This window comes from Vulpes vulpes, chromosome 13 (assembly GCF_048418805.1).
Source record: "Vulpes vulpes isolate BD-2025 chromosome 13, VulVul3, whole genome shotgun sequence".
In the NCBI taxonomy this organism is placed as follows: Eukaryota; Metazoa; Chordata; class Mammalia; order Carnivora; family Canidae; genus Vulpes; species Vulpes vulpes.
In genome coordinates this window covers 154292779-154299707 of record NC_132792.1, presented here as the reverse complement: position 1 = coordinate 154299707, position 6929 = coordinate 154292779, and the positions used below count along the sequence as shown (strand labels likewise).

At 53.6% G+C, this 6929-nt stretch overlaps 1 long non-coding RNA gene across 1 annotated transcript; it reads left to right on the top strand.

Annotated features, from left to right (window-relative positions):
• The first annotated feature begins 2580 nt into the window (after positions 1-2580).
• On the top strand, positions 2581-5602 carry LOC140595090 (uncharacterized). Its single transcript, XR_011996476.1, has 2 exons — positions 2581-2693; positions 5421-5602. It is a non-coding gene; the product is annotated as an uncharacterized lncRNA (long non-coding RNA).
• The last annotated feature ends 1327 nt before the right edge of the window (positions 5603-6929 follow it).

Below are 6929 nucleotides of genomic sequence, written 5' to 3'. Positions count from 1 at the left end.
AGTGGCTGGGCAGTCTATCTCCGGGGCGCCTAGGAGCAGGCACGTGGGAGGGGAGATGGGGGTGGTGGGGGCACGGGGCTCGGGCAAGCCTGGCCTGCCGGGTGGCAGCTCCTTCCGCAAGCCCCCCTTCTTGCACTTCTCTCCTTCCAGACCCAGTCGGCAGGTACCGGCTGTTCTCTTGGTTCCCCTTAACTCACTTTCCCAAGCAGAGGATGACTCAGATCTCATCGTGTGGACTGGAGCAGGGGGCACGGGAGGCCTCCTGGGTGCTAGGGCCGAAACGTGGTCAGTGCTTGCAGGGCTGGGGGAGGCACCCCCAGGAAATGGTCACCTCTCTGGCTGCCTTGGAGACCCCAGATCCCCCCCACCCCTGGTTCTTTGTGCTGTACTGGGGAGAATAGGTCACGTTCTGGTGCGTGCTCCCAGGAGTCCCCAAAACTGTCTTGGCAGACTGTGTCAGGCACACACACGTGTGCACAGCCCACCTGGCCTACCGATCCAGCTCTGGGCAAAGAGAAAACCAGAAGTAGAACCTAGGGAAGAGTCGGGAAGTCAAAACCCTGCATCTTATTTTGGGCTCAGCCACATGCTGGTGGTGTGATTGGAGCTCCCCAACTTCCCCTCTGGCGCTGTGGCTTCCCCATCAGGAACTCGGTGGCCCTAAAGCATAACCCCCCTGCCTCCCTGTCCTGCGTGGGGAAGGACTGGCCAGGAGGGGTCAACGGCCCAGCTCAGCACTAACGACGATGAGAGCAGTAATCGCACCTTCTGAAGCTCGCGTCACATCATGTGGTTTAAACTACCCCCCACCCCGTGAAATAATAACACGAGAAGAATATACCAATAATGAGAACTAGGGCTTCTCGTCTGAAGGGACTCAGCAGGAGCACTGGTCTGGGCTCGGAACACACGTGTCCCGGTTCGGGCTCTGCCTCTGACTTGCCAAGTGACCTTGGCCACGTTGCTTCCTCCTCTAGGCCTGCAGTTGTTTCCTCTGCTAAATGGGAGGACTGGGCCACGTGGTCCTCAAGGCTTCTGCAGTCCTGGGAGTCTGGGCTCGGCTGAGCACGGCCTCTGATTCCCGGGGCTGCTCTAACACGTCACTGTAGCTCCGGCCGCTTGAAACCGCAGAAACGTGTTCTCGGTTCTGGAGACCCAAAGTCGGAATCAAGGTGGACAGAGTTGTGCTCCCACCGGAGGCTCTGGGGGAGAAGCTCCCCACTCCCGCCTCCCCCAGCTGCCGGCTGCTGTGGGATCCCCGGAGCAGCCTTTGGCTCCTGGCTGTATCACCCCAGTCTTGTTCTTGTGCTCACGTTGCCTTCCGCGTGTGGCCTCAGCTGTTTCTCTGCTCTCTTACAAGGACACTTGTGATGGTGTGTAGGGTCCATTCGGATAATCCAGGATGACCTCCTCATCTCAAGTCCCTAGACTGAATCACATCTGCAAAGACCCTTTTCCCAAATAAGGTAACATTTACAGATTCCAGGGATCAGGGGGGTGACTGTCTTTGGGGGGCCACTTTGGAGCCTACTGCAAGCATCTACCGTGCCCATGACCAGTTTGGGTGAGGTCCAGGGAGATTCCAGAAGTGTGCATCTGTGTTCTCCAAGGCTGTATTCTCTGAGGAGGCACGACCCCACACACTGCTGCCAAGGAGCAACACCAGCTGGGCGGTAGCCAGCATGGAGAGGCAGGGCCGGCTTGGGGATAGCTCACGGGACCCAGAATGCCGGCTTCATATCCGAGCCCTGCCACCTGCTGGCCCCAGGGGACCCTCGACAAGTTCCATAGGGTCTCTGAACCTTTGTTTTCTCATGTATAAAATGGGGTGAATTACACTTATCCTGTGTATTTGTTACAAATACTAAGTATATTTATTATGTGCAGGGGCTGGCATCACGTAGGTGCTGAGGATTCAGCTTCAAACGAATGGGGCAGCCTAGGCTCTCAGAACAAAGTGGTTCCCGCTGATCGAGGAGGAACCAAGGGCAGAGAAGTGGCATGATTTGCCCACGTTGCCCTGATGAGGCAATGACATAGACCGGTCAAGCACCAGGGTCCTCCAGCATTAGGAAGTTTCTTCCACTTCCCAAAGCCTCTACTCTCCAGATGGATCTTTTGAATTGTGCTTCCACGGGTGGCAACAGACTTCGATTTGCACCTTCAGTGCATTCAGGGAAGACTGGAGAGGACCAAGGATAGAGGCCTGTGCAGGTCCAACCCTACGGGCTGGTGTCATCAGCTGATGCTCCAAGTCCCTGGGTTGACCCTGCTACCCATAGAGAAGGGGAGGCCCAAGCTGTGGGCTCCTTCCCCAGACGTCCCCTGCTCTCCTGGCATTCTGGTGTCCCTCGCTGCGGATGGCGCTTATGAACGCAGCGTTTGCCAGCCCAGCGAGATAAGAGCGGGCAGATGAAGCAGCCTATCACTGCTGTTTACTGCCCATTCTCTGCTCCCATGTGCAGATCTTTGGCTGAGTCAATGTTTAACCCCATCTGGAGTCAATGTTTAATCCCAGGCCAGCCAGCCCCAAAATCCGGCATTCCTCAGCAAACCAATCATACAGAGTCATTTCAATGTCGATCACTGAAAAATAGAATTGTGACAGTGAATCCACCAAAGCTAAACATCAAGCCCCTCTCCCCGTCTTTGGGATTGTCATGTCTAAGCAGCCCTCCCCTCACCAGCAGCAGGTAACATTCTGGCAATTCCTGGGCCTAGCTGTCCTCGATGGGCAGGAACACAGCATGTGCTCTTCCTGTCCTGGGCAGCTCCCCGCGCCTGTCCTAAGCCCCGGGATAGGGACTATTACCCTTGGTGCTTAGCTGAGTGCTGCTGGCTGGGAGGATGGGCCCTAGTGTGGTCGTGCCAGGAGTCCCACTGTGGAAGTGGGCGCTCCAATAGTCTAGTTGGTTGGGCTCAGGTAGGCTTTGGGGGAGTTCTCGAGCCCAGACGTATGTTCAGAGGCCTGAACCTCTTCCCAGGTGAGCTTCCCTGTTAGGGAGTAGGTGGGGTGGGGGGGAGGAGATTAGCTATAAATACTCTGTATTTGCCTGGCTATTGGGTGATTTCATAGAGGCTCCCCAAGGCTGTTCTTAAGGAGCTGGGAGCATGACATCTGTGACTGGCCAGTGTCATGTCAATGGCAAGAACAACCTCTGGGAGGGACAAGCTGGAGGATGGCCAGCTGGGTGGTGGATACGTGGAGAGCGGGAAGGAAGGTGGTTCTGGTCACTGGAGAGTGTTGGGGCAGGCAGCTTCCTGCACAAAATACGCATGAGAGCCTCAGAGCTCTTCTTTCTCCTATGCACACTCACTGAGCCACCTTTCTCCCTGACTACCTGCCTCCCTGTGTCGTGGCCCAGATGTCCAACCCCTCACCTGTTTCCCTAATTCTGTTCACTCCCAATCAGAGAGTGAAAACAACATTTCCTCAGAGGCTCCTGGGCGGGGAAGGGGGGGGTGTCTTCATCATTTGGGTGGTGGGGCAATGAAGGCAGAAACTGTAGTTGGAGTGTCTTGCCCAGAGGAACCTGCTGTGAAGAGCAAGGGGTAGTGAAGCCGGGTGGAAAGTTGGCCGTGGGCCAAAGGCTGTCTCAGTTTCCCTGGGGCCAATCCAGAGCCCCAGAGACTTTCATTCTCTGCTTCTGAGAGGCAGGAACAGACGAACAAATCTTTTCAGAGGTTACCAAACTGCTCTCACTGCTCTCTTGGCCTCTCCCACCTCCAGACCCTGGCCAGGCATGGGCGGAAGGAGGAAGATTTTTTAGAGCAGACATCCAAAGTCAACAGGCAGCGTGTCAGGTAACAGGGCCCAGCCCCTCTCATAAGCCACTGGGGTCCTCCTGTGGACTTGCAGTTTCCTTGTTCCTGGTCCGAGCCTGGCCTTCAGCCCACCGTTTGCCTGTCAGACAGCCACTGGAAAAATATCCTCGGAGATCCCCTGCAGCCCATGCCCATCGGAGCCTTAACATTCCCATCTGTGCAATGGTGTACAATCCGCTTTTTTCTGGTGCCGTATACCATGATTAATTTTGAGTTGTCTGCGCCGCACAGGTGGCGTAATGTGCTGGCAAAATGAAGAGTTTAGGCCCGTTGCATTCACCCACCAGTCTGTCCTTCCAATGCCAGGCTCTGAAGAAGCAAAACTCCCCGATGTCCTCTCCCTGAACTCTCTTGTCCAAAGTGCAACATCTACACTTGCAGGGCAACTTGGAAAATGCCTTTGGTCATGGAGGTCCGGGCTCTCCTCCTCTTAGCTAAGATACTCAGGGTCGGGGAGGCAGGAACTTAAAACATTAGGGAGAGAAGTGGCCCTTTTTTGACCTTCTAGACTCAGAGCAGAGCTGATAGATCTAGATCAAGTCAGCAAATAAGCAAAGGTTGGGAACTCGGACAGAGGTTAGAAATGGTGGAACACAGAAGACGCCAGATGCTAACCAAGGAATGTGTATCCAATAAAATGGGACCGGGGGGGGGGGTGAATAATGGCCCTACTGGCCCCGTGCCTCAGTGTCCCTGATTTCTACATGCCTCCAGAAGTGTGGCATAGTGTCCCTTCCTGCCTCTCTGCTGCCCTTATGGGCTTCAGCCGACCCCTCGGAGAGCAGGTAGCGGGGTGACCATTCATGCTCCTGCTGATAGTGAAGGGAGCACGCCAGAAGGCCAGCACCCGAGAGCCAAGCTGCATCCCTTACTGGGGAGGGGAGAGCTTGGTGGTGCTGGACCCTGCCAGAGGGCCAGATTTCCTTGTGTGTCGAATCTCCATTTCCATTCAACATTTGTCAAGCTCTTAGCCCTGGAGTATCCATCCCAGTGGAAAATAATCACACGATTCACGTCTACTTGGCTGAAGTGCATTACAGATCATTCCATGGAAATACTTTCCTCTTTGTGTCTGACTCAAACTGGTTTTAAGCTGATTCTGAATTTCCCAGACCACACTGGCTGCTGGAGGAGAGGAAGAAACCCCCCAAAATCTTAGTGGAGAACATTGACAAGTTGGGGGGGAGGAGGGGGTCAAGCATTTGCCCCGGGTCACCTGCGATGGATAGATATCCTCGCAAGGAGTTAAGGATCTGAGCTCTACTAGCACAAGGCCGGTGAGACCTCGGGGTAGTGACCAAATATATAGCTCTCAGTTCCAGCTCCCTGAACTTTTATACTTCATTTAGCCAGAATAGGAATAAGCCAGTTGGGTGACCAAAGAAAACAAGTTACTGGAAATGATTATAAAACCTTCTACACACAGGCCTAACAGAGGAAAACAAAGAAGGCTCTAGAACGTTAAACAGGAAAGGACCTGATCAGATGCCAGGGCATAGACCCAAGTGTGGAGGAAGAGGGCAGTGTGGGGGTCAAGGATTTAACCATGGAGGTAGACGGCTTTGTGTTCAGTTCTTGGCTTGCCCTCTCCCTAGGAGTGTAACTGGCTTCAGTGTTTGCACGTGTAAAGCGAGAATCATCAGACCTGCCTGATGGAAATGTTGCGTCCAATGCAATGTGAAAACCGAGGGTGGGGGCTGCTGTGTGGAGCTGCTAAAGCAAGAAGCCGCAGCACGAAGAGTTGCGCCCTTGCGGGGAGGATCTGTTCGATCTCAGGAAAGTCCGTGCTCCCTGCATCTTGGATTAGAAATCTCCATGGAGAAGGACAAACATTATATGGTCTCATTCATTTGGGGAATATAAAAAATAGTGACAGGGAATAAAGGGGAAAGGAGAAAAAATGAGTGGGAAATATCAGGGAGGGAGATAGAACATGAGAGACTCCTAACTCTGGGAAATGCACTAGGGGTGGTGGAAGGGGAGGAGAGCGGGGGTGGGGGTGACTGGGTGATGGGCACTGAGGGGGGCACTTGATGGGATGAGCACTGTGTGTTATTCTATATGTTGGCAAATTGAACACCAATAAAAAATAAATTATTCCCCCAGGCTTCAAAAAAAAAAAAAAAAAAAAAAGAAATCTCCATGAAGACTTCCCTCATTGCAACCTAGTGATGGATGTTTCCCTGCCCCGCGTGATAGTGATGCAACTAGCCTGCTAGCTGGGGATAGAAAATGAAAAATAAAAATTAAAAAATGAAAATGAAAAAAAAAAGAAAATGAAAAACAAATCACGGACAATCCCAAGTTGGTCTACTTCGTCTGTTTGACTCCTGCCCCACTCCAGGCACCAGTTAGGCCATAAAGGAGAGCTGTAAAGACTTGGGCTGCCCCCATTTCCTTCCAGGGGAGAGTTTGACTCACATCTTATCTCTGCCCAGCTCCCAACCATAGGCCCTGAGACTCTAATCTTGGCTCTGCTTTGACGCTTTGAACTTGTACTGGCTCTTCCTCCTGGCAGGCCGCAGCTTCCCTAATGCACCCTGACGTGGCAGCCGGTTCTACTGCCAGAAGTCACCCCTGACTCCGGCCACTTGGGCAACACCCTTGCCAGGTGGGTCCCCTCCTTCCCCAAGATGAGATAGTCGGGCGGGGCACCCTAGCTGCTGGACCCCAAGAGAAAGTGTTACAGGACTCGGGTGGAGGGAGAGGTCCCCGAGAAGGGTAGTCAGGGGGAGGCAGGGAAGCTTATGAGGAAGAGTGGGGTCTGATCCTTGACATGAGAGCGGGAACAGAAGGTCTTGTATGCTCTTGTGGCTTAGTTCAGGGATCGGGATTGGCAAATCATGGCTCTAGAGCCAGATCCAGCCTGACACCTGTCTCTGTAAGTAAAACCGTGTTGGCTCCCAGCCAGAGTCCTTCCTTCACGTGTTGCCCCTGGTTGCTTTGGTGCTATGTCGGCAGAGCTGCGTAGCTGCCACAGAGGCTGCTTGTTCTACAAAGTCTAAAGTATTTACCATCAGGTCCTCTACGCAAAAAAGTTTGCAGGCCCCTGCTCTCAGTGCATCCAGCTTTCCCAAACAGAGTGATCTGAGGAACCCGGTCCG